The sequence below is a fragment of the Sinohyriopsis cumingii genome, chromosome 11, assembly GCF_028554795.1.
Source record: "Sinohyriopsis cumingii isolate HCF-2022 chromosome 11, ASM2855479v2, whole genome shotgun sequence".
In the NCBI taxonomy this organism is placed as follows: Eukaryota; Metazoa; Mollusca; class Bivalvia; order Unionida; family Unionidae; genus Sinohyriopsis; species Sinohyriopsis cumingii.
This window is the reverse complement of record NC_142971.1, coordinates 73,194,930-73,212,266: the sequence shown is the minus strand read 5'-3', so window position 1 is coordinate 73,212,266 and position 17,337 is coordinate 73,194,930. Positions and strand designations below refer to the sequence as shown.

The following is a 17,337-nucleotide window of genomic DNA, read 5'->3' as shown; positions in this document are numbered from 1 at the left end:
CTCATTATAACTGTCCACATTATTCACCGAAACATCTCTACTTTCAAATACGCGAAACAACCTCTTTAGTTCAATCACAAATTCAATAAACTAAAACATATCTGTATATTACATAAGTGTACATGTTCTGTTTGCAAAGTAGTTCCTAATACCCAATACTATTTTTAGACTCACATGTCCTGCAGTATTAAGGTGTTCAGTAGCAGAAAACACTGAAAGATTCTGAAAATGTAAAGTTAACGGATTAAAAAGATGAGTATATAATAAGATACCCCATGTATTAGTACTGTACCAAGGGACTTGTTCATTCTATCTCATGCCCCATGTATTAATATGGTACAAAACGAGTTCGTCCTCTGTGATACCCATATATTATATCACAGTACAAAGGCATTCGTGTATCCACTATGATACACCATATCACATTACGTAACAACGGAACGTGTTTATACTGTCTTATACCCCTGCATCAGATAACATATACTACAGTATACAAATTCACACATATTTGTATATTTTCTTACAGATGCCAATTTAAACGCTATCCAAATTTTTGCGATGTTCAAAATTTGCACCAACTTGTTATGTAGAGCAAAAATGAATTGGCAGGTGCAAATATGCTCCGCATGCAAATCTCAACTTTTATACACATATCAAACTTAAAAGATGTGATCAAATTATCTACGGTCTTTAATTCTTAGCAAAGAAATTAGGTGGTCATATATTATCTTAAGCACATGGTCTAATTTCATATTAGGTGATTACATACTTGTACATTTCTATTTTAAAGAACTTACTTGTTTGGTTTAGATGATAAGTGTGTTTGTACATTCATACATTTCTTGTATTATTATTAGCGTTTTATATTAATGAATACGCCTAATGAATAATATGCCTTTATGTCTATCCTACGAAGTTTCTTGTCCTTAGAAAGTAATGGCAGTGACGCTGCGCTGGTTTGGCGGTATTTAAAATTTAAACATGATTTATCTTACCTCGATTTGTTCTCATAACATAAGCAATGCCACTGCAGTGGCTTAGATATTGGAGTACTGCGATATTATGAAGTGCATGAAACAGGAGAATCCGCAAGAGACAATAACCTATGCAAAGCCAGCTCGATAGCTTGGATGGATATAGTGGCACTGAAACCGTTTGTGGTTCAACAAACCAGAGAATCTGCGAGAACTATAATTTATACGAAGCATATTCGACATCTCAGATGTTCTTGTCAGAAATCAGAGAATACGAAGTGTACCATAATTTATGCCATGCATAGTCGACAACTCAGATGTTCATGTTGGAAACCTCAGAATACACAGGAAGCAAACAACTTTGGTTTTAAAGTCAACGTTACCCAAGCAAATGCTGGAACCGAAGAAAGAACCCGGGCCGTAGAGATGAGAAGCAAGTGTGCTACCATTTCGATGTTCAGGTACCTTTTACGTAAAGCGTAACTTTGTTATATGGGTCGTAAAGAAATGTATAATTCACGAACCAGTATTGTTTACTACCGTTCGTGTCAAATAGGATGCATTTTGTTTAACATTACTTACATGAGACTTTATTTCCTAGTCCTTCTTTCTATACATCTCTCTCTTTTTCTCTGATTAGATCGAAGAGAGAGAGAGAGAGAGAGAGAGAGAGAGAGAGAGAGAGAGAGATGCTCATTGTAAGAATCCGTATGCTTACTTTAATCGTCTCATCTCCTTTCCTTATAGCCTGACTCGTTTTCAATATTATCGTATCTTCGTAACAAAGGTTTAAATCATACGTATTTCAATGGGTCGTTGTTCGCTCGGATATCTTATAGGAGGAACTAAAAGCTGCTTTTGTCCAGCGCTTTCAATATTGGGTGTCACACACTGTGTCTATTATCCAATTACTGTCAATGTCATTTCAGACTTTCGTTAATTAAAGTATACCAAATTATGCATTACTTATCTAAAGCACTTACTTGGGTCCTTGGGATTGCGATTTAATTTATTCGTCCTTTCCACGTGTCAAAATCATGTTCTAATTATGTCAAAAAGTTAGATAGCTCAGCGGAGTCAAGTTAGGGCATGTTTCTTATTTAAAATATGAATATTTTTTCTTTAGTTACAAATTTGTTAGTGAGACATTAATGAATGAATTGGTGGGTAGTATATAATTCGCTTGAAATGTTAAATCTTATTGGAATCAAGTTCAAAGAAGGCCATATACAATAGGTCAAGAATGGATCGTGGAGACTTGGTATATATATATATATATATATATATATATACAGAGAGAGAGAGAGAGAGACAGACAGACAGAGGGACAGAAAGACAACAGAATGGACCGTGGAGACTTAGTATATATATATATATATATATATATATATATATATATATATATATATATATATATATATATATATATAGAGAGAGAGAGAGAGAGAGAGAGAGAGAGAGAGAGAGAAAGAGAGAGAGAGATAACAAAACAACTATAAGATTTTATATATTTCTATGGCTTACAATTCACAGTTATGTTAAATAAAGGCTAAGAAAGATATTTAAATGTAGGGCAATATCTGAGAAGATATAATCTCTGAACTAGCAGCAGGGGGGGCGAATCCTACATTTTGTCCAATCGTTATTTTGCTTAATTAATATTTCTGCACTCAGCGGATCCGGTGTAGTCAGCGCCTGGTAAAAAAAAAAACGACGACGGTCCATCCTACACGACGGTGACGTCATTTGGTTTAATACACTTTTCTGCGCGTCGATCCCGCGTCGTCAGCGTCCGGTAAACACAGCGACGACCGCGTCGATGTCATTTCCCCCCCTACTGCTAAGAAGTTATTTACAATGAAAATTAGTTACAATTTAACCGAATATTTGGTCAAGTCCGATACGATATCGTGTCCGAGGATCATGTAAATTTATCGTTACAAATCCATGTGGGGTCGACTGAGCATGACTAAAAAAGTTTCGAAAACCATTAAAGTCCATGTCACCGCCACACCAAGTTTGCCAGATATTTCGTAGCGTGTGTGTATCAACGCCGTTGAATACAGCAAGAATATTACAGTTGTCTCTGATTACTTTTGGAATCTGAGTGTATCGTTGAGTGACATATATCACGTCGGTGTTTTTATGCCTGCCTCTGGAAAATATCCTAGCTGGGTTTTTTTGATTGTCTAACATTACATCATCGTACACGACTAGATTGTTAACGTCGCTATCAATATCATCAATACCTGGTGCATCATTGATATCTGTAATAAACTCAATAACATTTTTTTCAGCGATCGCTGATGCATTCTCGTTAAAATCTTTCAACACCTCGTAGCATCGTTGATCATCTACGCTAGGGGCGATTAAATACAACTTATCCCACTTCATCCATCTCATTATTAAATTGAGTAACAATTGCGTCTTGCCGGATCCAGATGGTCCGATGATAATCATCCGGATCGAGTTTGGTAACGCTGAATCATGCTTAACTGGTTCTCTTGTTTTAGTCGCCGAAAAATCAATTATATTCATATCTCTATACATAAATTATGGATTTATATTGTGTGAAGTGTAGAGTGCGTACTGGCACAAATGATATGACAACCGTTACAACAAGAAATAACAGATCGGCCCTTACTGGTAAGTGTGTACAATGCGGTACAAAGAAATTTAGATTTATTTCTGCTAGACCCGGGGATGCTTTAAAAAAAAGCGAGGAGGTGATATTGCAGCCAAGTTATCAAAACTCCCCGGAACACCGTGGGCAAAGTATCCAGGAGAAAAACACCTCCCAGGATATAGCTACTGTGGCCCCGGAACACGATTAGATATCAGACTCAATGATCAAAATCAGCCGCGACCCGGTGAGTATCCAATAAACGCTATCGACGAAGCATGTCGGATACATGATATAGCTTATCGTAGCGGTGATTTGCAACAGCGTCATATCGCGGATGTAAAATTAATTCACGCGTTAAATGCTATTCCTGATAAATCATTCAAAGAAAAATTGGCTTCATGGTTGGTAAAATCGGCTATGAAAGGTAAATTAATGATTGGAAGCGGAGCTTCTCGCGCTGGTAATTGAAAACGCTAGCGTTTATAATAACAACATGGAATCCATCTATTATTCTCCGAGAGGATACTGGAAGGGGAAGGCCGCAATTGGTAAACTCGCAAGCGCTGCAAAGGTAACAAAGGCCGTTGCGGCTAATTGGTTATCCAAACAGGCTATATGGCAAATTTATCTACCACCGCCTAAACAAATCAACTTTTCGCGCTTTGATGTTACCGTACCCAATGAAGTTCATCAAGCTGATATACTATTTCTGCCGCATGACAACGGTTACAAATACGCGCTAACTGTAGTTGATGTTGCGAGTCGATACAAACAAGCGGAGCCGTTAAAAACAAAGTCAGCAACTGAAGTAGCCAATGCGTTTGAGCGGATTTACCGAAGGGGTCCTCTGCGCTGGCCAAATCTATTACAAGTTGATCCTGGCAATGAATTTCGCGGCGCTGTTTTATCAACGCTGAAACATCATAGCGTCGCGATACGACGAGGTCATACTGCGCTACATCGTGATCAGGCAATTGTTGAACGATTCAATCGGACTCTTGCTGAACGGTTATTTGGATATCAATACGCGAAAGAATTCATCCAGGAAAAACGATCTCGTGAATGGGTTAAAAGATTACCAGGCGTAATTGCAGCGTTAAATAACGAGATTACCCGAGCAATCAACATGAAGCCCAGCGACGCGATTAAATACGAGTACATACCCGGAAGATCAAAATTAAATAGCGTTTCCAAGCCGATTCTCGGCGATGTCACTGTTAGATATCTGTATGAACCAGGAGAGCTTGAAGGCGGTAAAAAAAGAGCTACTGATCCTATTTGGAGTGTTACCACACATAACATATCAACGATAACACGATCAACTGGTAGACCACCGATCTATAGACTGGATTCAACTGCTCCTCAGCGCGGATTTACTCGCGAGCAACTACAAGTGATACCTGACGATACTCAATTGCCCCCACGTGGCCTTAACTAGCGCCGTTGCGTCTATTGCACTCAAGACAGGTCAACCTCACATTGTTTTTGACATGACCGAGACTGTTATCGATCCTGTCCACGGTAAATTGGCGAGCGTCTTTATCAGAATCACGCCAGCGCATTACACAATTGCAACTCGCGCAGTGATTATTCTGTTGTTGTCGTAACGCAATTATTAATTCGGCATCAATATCAAAACGCCGCTGTTTTTTTTTATCCTGTTGGCGGTAACCCGAGAGTTTTCTATCAATGACGCTAGCATCAATAATGTCATCGTTGTCGCCGGCTTCGTCGGTGGCTTCGTCAATAACAATTCTTCGAAGCTGATTTATTCTCCGTACTCGGGACACTGCAAGATAGACTAGATTTGACCATTCGATGCGATTATCAACCATCCAAACAATTGTATCCGTGATGGTTAATCCCTGCGAGGAATGTATTGTCGTTGCGTATCCTAGCGTCCACGGGGATTTATCAGCACGTAGCGCGTCCTCGACGACGCTGATATCAACGAGCACAATATCATTCAGCACAAGAATTTGTTTTTTTATCCCTGACGCTGTCGGGCCCGGGATTTCAACTTCAATGTTCTGCCGCTGTGTGTCCGCGGGTTTATAACATAACGGCACTGGGCGCGTTGGAAACTTTTCCTTATGCAACGTAAACAACTTTTGCTGAAGTGTGTCTCTGACTATCTTTCTACTCGCTACAATCAAATCGTTTGGTCTCCATGTTTCCCAGAATTCATTTAACGGCGTTTCCGGAATCACCTCGCGGATTATTTCACATTGAACTCTATCCGGCTGTAATCTAATTAATTTTTTAACCTCGCGCAGTTGTTCATCAAGTGCTCGGTAATCAGTATTGGTTTCTTCATAATAGTCCACAAAACCCTTTAACCAATCATGTGGACCCTCGCCGACAAATGGTGGTGGTTGGCCATGGTCGCCACACATGATTACCGCTGTATTCGCGCGCAGCAACCACTCAAGAAACATTTGTAAAACATCTAACGAAACAGTACATATCTCATCCCAGATGATAACCTCAGGAATAAATTTTTCACCCATTCGATCAGGAGTCCACTCACCGCCGCTGTATCGAAAAAAGCTGTGATAAGTAACGGCGTCAACATTTCGTTGTTTTATCTCTCGCGCTAGTCTATGGGTCGGTGTAAGCACGATTATACTTGCCCGCGTTCGAAATAATTCAATTGCCCGAGTCGTCTTTCCTGACCCGCCACAGCCGCTTAAATAAACTGTTTTATATCTACAAATTGGATCAGAACACGGTGGTGCATTAGACCATTCTGATAAATTATCACCGCGTAAGTAATTGTTTTCAACGGTGACATTTGCTGACGGGGAATAATCGCGTCGTATTTCATTTTTAATTCTCCATATACCCCAACTCTCGTCCGGACTAGTAAACTCGGCTAAGTTTCCCTTGTACTTTACGTCTATATAAAATGAATCAACGGCTACTCTAACCGCGGTGTCGGGAAATCTATTTATCATCGAGAATAAATTGATAGCGGCGTAACCCAGCATAGACGCCCTCAAATGCGGATACGCGGGGCTGTCTCCATCGAAGTAGGTAACAACTGTACCCAACTTTGTTCCATTGGACAAGAAAGCTGTTTTGCAGTTCACGTATCTATTTTTTGCCACTGCGTCCTTGATTACGAAATCATATTCTGCGTCATCTATAATCAGCCGTGAGCAATATCGTTTGTAGTCGCAGTTTTTTCCACCTTGTGTGAACTTACCGATTATTCTTCTACCGAGATCTTTTGCCTCGCGGTTTCGTTGGTTGAATATCTTTTTGGACCATTCGATGATATATTCCTCGTTGGCATCAATGTGTTTTCTGGACTCGTCAATTATGCTATCTAGACGCTCTGGTTCTGGTAACCAGACTTCAGTCTGCGCCCGGTATAATATAATCGCGTCACTGACAATCAACGATACAAGCATGCTACAATCAGTCATATACCGTAGCAGCTCTATTGGAAGCCATCTCTTTTCAGCCATGTGTCTACCGATCCAAATATAACAACAGCGATGAAGTCCTGCCGCGAATTCAAATGATACTATGCGAGCGAATCCGGTTAAATCAAAATCAGGCAGTGGTCCATTAATAGCAACACGAGTCATTTCATGTCTGGGGTGTCCAAATCGTTTGAAGTACTCAGCGGCGGATCCATACCCGAGAAAACTCGCTGGATAACAGGCAACCATATCAACGGAAATCATAGCGTCGCGGTTGTATTCAGTGTTCCATAGTCCACCGTGATAGTATTCCAAACAACTGGATTGTACATCCGGTAGAAATTCCTTGCGCGTTGGTCTCCACGCATTTTTCCTTGCTGCAACATGAGCCGCAACCGATGGAATCGTAAAACAATTTGTTAGCAGTTGTTCATCATGCTCTTCAAATTCCATGGCGGTTTTTTTCATCTTGTTGTGAAACGCTTCAGTGCGATATAATTCACCGTTTGGTCTTACAAACTGATCAAAGGTATCCATGTCGTTTTCAGCGCTGCGAAGTAACCACACTGATACAGGGTCGTTTTTACACAAGCAGGCAATAGCATCAAATAGTTTCCTCTCCGCGAGAAAACCATCCTCTCCCAGGAATTCCCCCGGGATATACTTTACTGTTCTATCCCGTGGAAATATTGTGACCGCGGGCGTCCACGCGTGTTCGTTATGATCAATAATTTTGATTGGGGCTCCATTTGATTTATACTTTGATTCATATAATACTTCACCGGTTATTGTTGTAACGGTTATTGGAAATCTCAGCGACGTTTCTAATTTCGCTATGTCGCTGATGGTTGCTCCTCGCTCGCGCACTGTCTCCTCCCATTGGTTTATTTTACTACGTCGTAAATCAGTCAGTTTATTTCCTCGACACGCATTTGTAAAATGCTCTATTACTCGTTCTGCTACACAATTTATCCCCGTTGACTGTTTCATCGGCGCTAGTTTTCCGATATCAGGTTTCTTATTTAACGGGTATATTCCATAGACAACTGCTGTTTCAGGATACGCTCGTTCATAGTATGGTCTGTCAATTCCGGTTAACAGCCCTGGCTTGGAGTCGCGGCTAACAATGACTGTTTTCTTGTCGCTGAGAACCGGTTCAAATTTATCACGTATGATCCAATTATCTGATTCCACCCGGACAATGAATTTTACTCTGAAGAAATACTTGCTGGAGCCAAGTTGTGATATTATCGTTGCCGCGCGGCTGTCGTTCATGGTAGCATCAACAATACCATCAATTTGAAATGTTGACCAACTATGAGATGCACCATCACGCTTGAATTCATTGATACAATCGCGTATTTTATTTAACAGGGTTCTATCGTTTATTGACGCTTTTGGTGCGTCCTTGAGGGCTCTATCGAGATTGAACTTAATATTTTTCCAGGGCTTAATTGCTGCTAATCTCTCGAACTCCTCCATATAATTAAAACAAGTATTTAAATAAAAGAATATAGTATAATGAATCACTGCAAATGGTTGATGATTGGGTCGATAACCCCGTGCAATAAATCATGTAGAGGTGAATTCTGCGGGTATCATTTACAAAGCGTTCGTAATGGTTCAAATGGCCCCCTACCGTGCTTGGTTTGCCACGTTGGTGTAAGAGGAAAATCGCAATTATGTATCAATTGTGGCGGCAATTATACAGGGAACTAAAACGTTATTACGACAAGCGAATTAAAAACGCCGTCATTGACCCCACCGCCGACTTCGTCATCAAAACTCCTCAGGACTACATTGCAAGGTTTATAATTAAACCAAATAATGAATTAGACAAGTAGTATTATTATACAAATGAACCAAGAATTTCAGCCGCATCCTGTGCTCGTTAATTACGAGGCATCTCGCGATGGCGTTGTTAGAAACCGCAGACTGAAGAAGCCGGTTGGTACCGTAAATAATCGCGGGTATTTGATGTTTACTGCGGGAGGAAAAAGCTATTATGTTCACAGGATTGTATTTGAAGTATTTAACGGATTAATCGAGAATGAGTTTGTGATTGATCATATTAATAATAATAAGACTGATAATTCTCTTATAAACTTGCAAGCTATCTCGCAAAGTCAGAATACCAAAAAAGGCGGAACCGGTAAATACTCAAAAAAAGCAAAACCCGTAAAGTCATTTGATACAATAACGCACGAAGAAAAAACTTTTCAGTCGATGAATGAAGCCAGTAGATATTTTGATATTTGTGTGCCCGCAGTACAATTTGTTGCAGAAGGAATACAAAATTCAGCGATCTCAAAAAAGACCGGGCGCAGAATTCGATTTTCATATGTAACATCAAAGGGGAATAACTCGTGATGGTATATCACCGAGTGACAAAGTTACCGACAGTGTGAACGCTACAGTCTATTACAATTAATAAATTGTTTCTTCCGGAAGAAAACTGATGGAATAAATTGTCTTTACAAACAACTGTAATATTCTGTTTTATGTTTCATCGAATGTTAACACACCTCGGGATTGATACGCGGGGTTCATTTTGTAAAATAATTTTATTTTTGATATTAGAAATAAGATGTTTTATAAGAATATGAATATCGAAGACATCAATAATATATTAACCGAGATTTTAAAATTAAAAAATCAAGGAATTGAATTATCTGATAAGCTTGATAACCAAAAAATATTGTCCGATTATGAAATTATTAACGAGCAATCAAAGAAAGGTCGATATACCCTGCCACGCGAGTATTCTTTTATAAAGCGATTACAATATACGATCAATGAAAACTTGTATGGCAATGACGTAAATGCATTTATTGGACTATTTACTGCCGTTGAGACAGTACGAAAAAAACTCGGACAGGCTTTTGAACGACGTCGAGAAATCTCTAATAAAATTAAAAACATTAGAAGGATTATAGACGAAAACTCCCTGGAGCCCCTGGGACATATCCCCGCCACACTCGGCGGGAAATTAGAAACTACGGAGCAATTGCAATAATGCTAGGCGAATCACTTACTACTCGGCCAGCCAGAGAGCGGCTAGTAGCGCTTAAAAAGTTCATACCGTTACGAGACAGGGTCCGAAAACAACTTCAAACGCGGCAACAACTACAAACTGATTTTGCTGTTGGAAGCGAACAGCTCTTTGCTCCGGTAACTAAAGCGACCAAAGATGTTACGGCGGCAACTGTGCCCGTCCTCGGTGCGCTTGAAAAGATAGCGGCTCAGACCGAACAAACAAAAAAGTCTCTGGAAACACTCCCTGCGAAAATAGCGGTTGCTACAACACGGAGGCCGCCGCCACTCGCTATAACGGACCCACAAGAACCTTATGTTACAATAGCCGATGAAGAAGAACTAGGCGCCACCGCAAGAGAACCAGAAGAAGAAATACCGGAAGAAATACCGGAAGAAATAGAGAAAGAGGGGAATATACCCCGTAATGTGCTTAAAAAGAGCACAATAGACACAATTAGAAATCTCGGCTACGAAGAATTAGTTAATTTTACTGTTACAAATTTTACTAAGGACACACGAGATGAGCATATCAATAGCGGCTACGAGAAAAATATAAGGTCGTTAAAGGACTGGACAAGAATAGTGTATTTGGCAAATAAATATAAAAATGAAATACCACCGCGTGATAATAATTATATAATATTCCACAATAAAGTAAAAAGTGAAAGACCAAAGCACGGAAAAGGATACTCTGTTGGTAAAGACGTTACTTGTCCTGGTAATGTTCTCAGTGATATATCACGGCTAGAAATACTAATCGGAGGAAAACGAGCCGGAAATAACTCTCCGGAAATAATCAATGAGGCCGCTGATATTTGCAGGCGGTTATTTGCCGGTGGTATCATGGACATTAATGCATATCGAACGCTCATAGACGAGTTAGTGGATGATTAAAAAAATTATAAAATTGTCGTTTTTTGTCAGTTTTTGGTCGTTTTTGGTCGTTTTTTGGTCGTTTTTGGTTAGTTTTTACGGGTGAAAACCCCAGGAAATCATTTAGAGAAAATCGATATTTTTTACCAAAAACCGGCAAAAACCGACCAAAAACTGACAAAAAACGACAAAAATTGACAAAAATTGACAAAAAACGCGGATTTTTACCGCCGATGAAAACCCCAGGAAATCATTTAGAGAAAATCGATGTTTTTGACAAAATTTATGATTCGGTGGTGGGAAGGGGGTGATCAACCACTAATTGGAAAACACTGGTGTTTTTTATAATAAAGATGATTATACACTACAACCATGATAAACCAGTCAGCGTCTACGTGGTAAACTCACGATTGCCCGTATACCGCGCGTGGTACGGAGACGGTCTCGGTAGCACCATTGCGGGGTTATTTACAAGAATGGCTCCAAAAGTGGCGCCGTTAGCCAAACAATTAGGAATGAAGGCTATTGATGTTATTCGTGATAAGGGAATCAGCGCTATTGGAGATGTCGCCGGAAGGGCGTTTTCTGCAGCAAAGGACAAACTAATGTCGTTGGTGAGAAAAAGAAAACAGAAACCACCGGTGATGCCATCAACGACAGTGATGCCTGCAAATATCAGTAAAGTAATAAATAACGCCGTGGAAGAAAAACTAGCGTCGTTGGTAAACAATAATCAAGATGACATCGCAAACATAATAGCGGGAAGTGGTTTAAAACCACGACAAAATTCGAAGAATTTAAAACGACGACGATGATTTAGATGCATCAGCGTATTATTAAATAAAATGTTTAAACGAACAGCTGACCCGGCGTTTGATATGGACGCACCAGTGCACAAGGATGATTCTGTCCGTAATTATCAATTTTATTCCTATCATGCAGTACAACCCAACATACGATCGCGAATTGAACTTCAAGTCCATGATACCAGTAAATATTTTTTACCGTGTGAAGCGTTTATTGAAATCGAAGGAGAACTTGTAACAGAGGCCGATACTCCTGCTGTACCAGCACCGTATCCAGATGATACCAAAGTTGGCTTAGTCAATAACGGCGTAATGGCGCTATTTGAGAGCGCAAAATATCTCATTGATGGAAGAGAGATCGAGTCTATAGAACGTGATGTTGATGTTGCTACAACAATAATCGGGCTAGCAAGATATTCCGACGATTGTACAAGATCAGCGGGTCCATCTATGATGTTTGCAAAGGATACTAGAAACACTGCTGGAAACTCGCAATTTGTGGTAAGACGACCAAGAAATAATGCTGATAGCGCTAACGCTGATGTTGAGAATATGATTATAAACAGCGATCCTAATTTTAACATCGGAGCTGCAACACGCATATCAATGTTAACAAGGCCGCGTAGATCTTTCTCATGCGCGATTCCACTGCATCATATATTTGGATTTTGTAGGAACGTGCGAAAAGTTATCTACGGAGCAAAGCATACCGTGGTGCTTGTGCGAAAAGGTGATGATAGAAATGCAATTTGGAGAATTTCAGCGGATCTTGCGAATCCAAATAATGACTCTGGTAAAGTCGTTTTAACTAAAATATTATTGTGGATGCCAGTAATGACTCCATCCATTACCACAGAGGCACGATTGCTATCCTTTATGGAGCAAGGAGGAAAATCATTACTAAGTTGGCTAACAACAACAACAGATACTAAGCAATCAAATATCAATGGTATATTCACATGGAACCTGGCATCACAACAAGGCATTTCGGCTCCGCGTCATATATTTGTTGCGTTGCAGGATATGACGAGAGTTGATAATCAACTATCCAGCCATATGATATTTGATCGATTAGGCGTTACTTACGTCTCGCTGAGAATAAACGGACAGCAGGAACCATCTGAGGATATACAACTTAATTACGGTCAAAACCATATTGCACGCGTGTACCATCGGTTGCTGTCGTATATGAGTCGTGATCAAAACGTCGACACTGGTTTGCAAATATCACACCATGATTTCAAAGAACTATATCCGATTTATTACTTTTCGCTGGAACATCTTGATTTAACAAGACAATCCGTCGTTGATATACACTTCCGAGCTAATGTAACTCGCGGCGTTATTGCCGATTATAGAGCGGTTGCTGTCATTCTCAGCGATAAATCAATGCTGTTGGAAGGTGTTGGTGGACGAATGAGAATCGTTGATGCACCAGTGGAAAACATGTAATTGAAAACATAAACGCGTTTACAATTAAAATGTCGTATAATGTTGTCGGTGTAGAGTTGACCGATGGTCAAGTCAAGAAATTACGATCAAAGTCGGCTAAACAATGTGGAACCACAATAACGTTAAAGCCGTCACAGATGGCAGGTGGTAATCATAAGATATCGTTGACGGCGCGTCAAATAAAACATTTCAATGATGCGATGAAGAATAAAAAGGGTGTTCAAATAGATTTTTCAGCCGCAGCGATTAAAAACATGGAAAAGACCGGTGGGATATTTCCGTTGTTAGCTGCGATTCCAGCGTTGATTGCCGCGGCGGCCCCAGCAGTGGCGAAGGCGGCGGCGTTAGGAGCCGTTGGTACCGCGGCGGGAATGGCATTGAAGAAGGCAACCGGGAAAGGCTATAAAAAAAAACGACCCGTAGCAGGAAAGGGTCTAAGACTACCGGGAACCCCGTATTCATGGTACTCGGGGAAGGGTCTAAGACTACCGGGAACCGTTTATTAACTCCTATGTCTAATTTTGATTTAATAGATGCCGCAAACGCGTTAGCGATAAAAAACTTCAGAGGTGTTTTTATGAGGGATCAATTACCGACAAAACCAAGGAATATTGAAACCGGTATAATTAACCTCGATAAATCCTCCGGAGCGGGGACTCAATGGGTTGCATACGCAATTGATCCGCGTGCGATCGTCTATTTTGATTCATACGGGTTAGCCCCGCCAAACGAGTTCATGCGGTATATCCGGGCGTGTTCAGCCCCGGTTTTTTATTCCACGCTGCCAACACAACAATTAAGTGACCCACCGATATGCGGCCGTGAGGTATTGAACGTACTCGCGACGATTTCATCATCGCGGAAACTACCTCATGTGGTTGTAAACGAATACACTAGTGGGGTCGTAGAGGCCCGGCGGGTTAATTAAAAACACTGTTTTTTTTTACAATAATAATGATTGATATCTGGGGACGACCGGTTTCGGCGCTGAAAGAATCCACGGAAACGCTCGCCACCGATGACATAAAAAAACTAATTGAGGATGAAATCGCTGATACGTTAAATTTAACCAGTGTTGACCCGGGCGAAATAGTTGTATTTCAAGACCGCCAGGGTAAACTGAAATCCAGTAATGTGTCGCTGAATGACGTTTTAATACGACAGCGTGATGCCGCCGAGAACAATATCGTGTTGTATACCGATGACGGACGACTTAAATCAGGTGAATCCATCTTGACGATAAATGGAAAAATAAGTACACTTGGCGACAATTATATATCCGTGTCGGATTCGTTAAAAAATTTGTATGATAAATTTAACGCGCAAGCAAATCAGTTCGAGGGGATACAAAAGTCTGTCACCGATATACAACTCACTACTGCTAGTTTTTTTGGAACCCCGACGGTAACCGAACCGAATCTTGTGGGGATAAAAAATGCTATTTCGGAGTTTACAACGCTGTCGGGCCAATTTTACACGTTACGAAAAAATTTTAACAGGGCTGATAACACCATTGATAAATTCTTTGGTAAAAAAAATACCAGACCGGATGAAATTACAATAACTATAAATGATATCACTGCGTATGGACAGGAAATAGGAACAATCAAAACTGATGTTGCAACGATCATAAATAATGTAGACGCGCATAAACTGATAATAGAAAAAATCGGCTCTAATGTTGCAACGAACATAAATAATGTAGACGCGCATAAACGGATAATAGAAACAATCAAAACTGATGTTGCAGCGAACAAAAAGGGTATAGACGCGCATACACAGGAAATAGGAACAATCAAAACTGATGTTACAGCGATCAAAGACAGACTACCGGAGGTGACAAAAATAAAAATCCCTCATGAAAACACCATCAACACAGTATACACGATTCATCATGGATCATTCGTTTGGACTCCTACACAGAATACAGTAAAAATCACCGCAATTGTTAAGGGTATTTATCGATTGACACTGGTTTCAATGATGCAGTTTAATATATTATCGTCGAGTTCATCCGGGTTTAACAATACAATATCAACAATTATAGACAAGGACGCAACTGAACAGTTTACAATTTATGCCGTCGATAGACATTTAACCGAGGCAAACATTACATGGTATGTGGAATTTGTAACGGATCTAAGTAATTAAAAACACTAGCTCTTTTAAAATAAAAATGACCACCAAGGTAATTGAATCAGAGGTATCACCGACGTCACATCAATATCGATTCAATACCGTAAAAGAATTCTCCGCGAATTTGAAAACGCTTTCCGAACAATACCGTGTAAAAATAAAAAAATACCGCCGAAAAATAACCACCATCGACGCGGTCGTGTACTCGGTGTCAGGTATAGTAGCCGGTACCGGTGTTATTTTATCCACGGTGACCATGATGGCCCCGATCGCTGTTCCAATCGCTATCTCCGCGGCGACAACAATTGCTGGAGTCGCCAACGCAATCACTAGAAAGATATCATCGTGTTCTCAGAAAAAACTCAACGAGTATACAGTAAAACATCAAATAGTATCCGACGCGTACTCGAAATTATCCGGGTTTATCTCGTTGGCGATAGATAATTCGTTTATATCCGATGTTGAATTCTCCACGATGGTCCAGTTGTATGACTCCGCGATGTCAAAAATCGAGGATTTTCAACTGGAAGCTGGAAACCACGTGGCTGAAACCACTTCAATGGGCTTAAAACACTCTCCTGAAACCACTTCAATGGGCTTAAAACACTCTCCTGAAACCACTTCAATGGGCTTAAAACATCCTCCTGAAAACAAGCAGGTTGTTAATATTCGGTGTTGAAATTAAACAATAGAAACGACGAATAATAATAATGTCGCTGAACCCCGAAGGGTTGCAATTACTTCAACGGATCGCGGAGAACACCACTCCGGTACAAACAAATATGATATCGATAACATCAACGAAGCCAGAATTCAGTGTAAACTTCCCTTCTCCGATTCCAGTAAAGGAAATAGCGCTGGCAAAATTGCGAGTATATCACAGTTGGCCTAATATCCGAGCGGAAGCATTTAACGGACAACAACCTAATAACTCGCTGGTTTTTGCATGGACAAATAAACCCGATGGGACCCCAGACTGGAAGGAGGTTACAATACCAACTGGGTCATACCAAGTAGAACAAATCAATAAAGAATTTCAACGCAGGATAAAATCGATTGCAGGAAAAGAATCAAAAATCGATATTACGGTTCATGAACCGACGTTATCGTCGACGATTGAAATAAGCACACCGGGGTATATGGTTGATATTTATAACAGTTCAATAAGAACCATACTAGGTTGGCCCGAGAATCCACCTAATGAAATCTCCGCGGATTTGCACACGAATGCGCAATCGTATCATGAGATTAATCCCGAGTATCGAGATGGTTTGTCTATTATGAAAAGCACGTTATTACCCAGTTGGTTTATATTTCAAAACAGGAATGTCATGCAGTGGTTTTTTCAGTATAAGGAAACTCCTGAATCGTCCGCAGTGTTCACAGTTAATTTAAATGATATCGCTAGTGTTTTTACCGAAATTAATCATAATTACCAATTGCAACTAGAACAACTACGGAAAACAAAAGCACGAAAACACGTTGAGGTGTTAAATCAACTTATATCAGACATGGAATATATCAATGAACGAATCGTTAAAATAATATCCGATAACAGCGATGATAATAAACAAAAATTCCTAACCGAGTATAATATCACAGAAGCCGATTTACCCGATTTCAAGTTTCCAGGATACAACGCGCCAGAACTAAGAAAGTCTCTTAATGATTTTCTCGGTCCATCAATTATCCTCAGACACGATAACGGAGATGGTGGTAGGCATATTGCTCCATACAACGTAAATATCGCATCGGTGATAGCAATCAATCTAGTGTGTGATGTTATCGAAGGGAGTTACCAGGTAGATACCAAGCAATCAAATCAAGCTCAACAGGGGTATATCCTTTATTCATTTTCGCCAACAGCCCCTCCCGGATTCTTAATCGTTGAGAGCCCGATTAATCCGGTCTATATGCGATGCCATAATCGGTTTTTAACGAGAATCAATTTTAGACTTACTGATCAGTCAAATAACCTAATTGATCTACAAGAGGAGGAGTTA

The 17,337-nt window shown here is 40.2% G+C and overlaps 2 long non-coding RNA genes across 2 annotated transcripts in view; one reads left to right on the top strand and one right to left on the bottom strand.

Moving 5' to 3' along the window:
• The window catches only part of LOC149788730 (uncharacterized), a 118,964-nt gene extending 117,168 nt beyond the window's left edge, over positions 1–1,796 (bottom strand). Inside the window, exon 1 of the long non-coding RNA XR_016424425.1 lies at positions 1,693–1,796. This is a non-coding gene — a long non-coding RNA (uncharacterized LOC149788730). The remainder of the gene's footprint in view (positions 1–1,692) is intronic.
• The window catches only part of LOC149788729 (uncharacterized), a 33,613-nt gene continuing 17,392 nt past the window's right edge, over positions 1,117–17,337 (top strand). Inside the window, exon 1 of the long non-coding RNA XR_016424424.1 lies at positions 1,117–1,435. This is a non-coding gene — a long non-coding RNA (uncharacterized LOC149788729). The remainder of the gene's footprint in view (positions 1,436–17,337) is intronic.